Source organism: Plasmopara halstedii, assembly GCF_900000015.1.
Source record: "Plasmopara halstedii genome assembly, contig: Scaffold_525, whole genome shotgun sequence".
Classification (NCBI taxonomy): Eukaryota; Oomycota; class Peronosporomycetes; order Peronosporales; family Peronosporaceae; genus Plasmopara; species Plasmopara halstedii.
In genome coordinates this window covers 530,537-531,698 of record NW_020187445.1, presented here as the reverse complement: position 1 = coordinate 531,698, position 1,162 = coordinate 530,537, and positions in this window count along the sequence as shown.

Genomic DNA, 1,162 nt, shown 5'->3' with positions numbered 1-1,162 from the left:
TGGCTCATTTGGCGGCGGTGCCAGACACCATCGACGGAGTCGGTACAGCAACGCTATTCGTGGATCGTTTTCTCTGACAACACGGACTCCCAGAGTCGATTGTCTCTGATAGGCACTCCCGTTTCACAGAAAAATTTTGGTCGACTATCTTTAATGTGCTCGGCATCAAGTTGGATTTGTCGACAGCAGATCATGCAGACCGATGGTCAAACCGAAAGGGTGAATCGAGTCATCGAAGACGTTCTTCGCAGCGTCTGCGCTGGAGCGCCATGTTGCCACTCGTAGATTTTGCACTGAACAATGCAAAGCATTCGTCTACCGGCTATACGCCGTTCTACGTGGACGGGCTGATTCGCCCTCGCGTCCCGCTGATGCCGTCAACCCATGGTTCAGGGCTTGGTGGGGCTAGCTGATGTCATCCCCCTCACCATCCGCAAAGAAGTCGACGACTTCTTGTCTTCCAGACTGAGTGTCCTACGACGTGTTCGCTGACTGAAAGCCAAGACCTGCAAAAAGAATATGCAGATGAAAAAAGAAGAGGCAAAGTGGAAAGCTTTAAGGTCGGTAACCTGGTTTTATAAAACTCTAAAATTCTGCCTACATATGCAATCTCTGCTATCTTCCGGACGACGCTTCGTCCACGGTTTATCGGACCGTTTAGGGTTGTGGCCAAGCGGGCCTAGCGGATACGCTGAACCTTCCAAAACGGATGCGCACCCACCCGGTGCTTTACGTGGGCTTGCTCGAGCCGTACCGGGATTCGGCGCAGGTGAACGCGGAAGCGTTGGCGCCGAAGCGGATCCCACGGGTCCTCGGCCACCCAGAAGCTGAACCAGACACTGGTTCTGAGCACGGAGTACAACAACCTCCATTTCTAATGGCACCAAGCGCTCCACCGTCGCATGCAGCGACGCATTCGCCTACTCTACGGCTAGGAGTCGCTCCGACAGAGCACGGTAGTCCTCAAGGTCAGACAGCCGGCGCACGACGTGCTTCAAATCCTCAAGAGCGTCCGGACAGCGATAAGCTAATTCAGCATGATGTTCAGCGGAGGTCCGATCACGAAGGACCTAGTTCTCAAGGGCTCGAAGAGCATCGCGACTCACAGGACGGCGGTCGACTCGGTCTTGACCGGCCACCGACTCTTCTCGATGAGAACGGA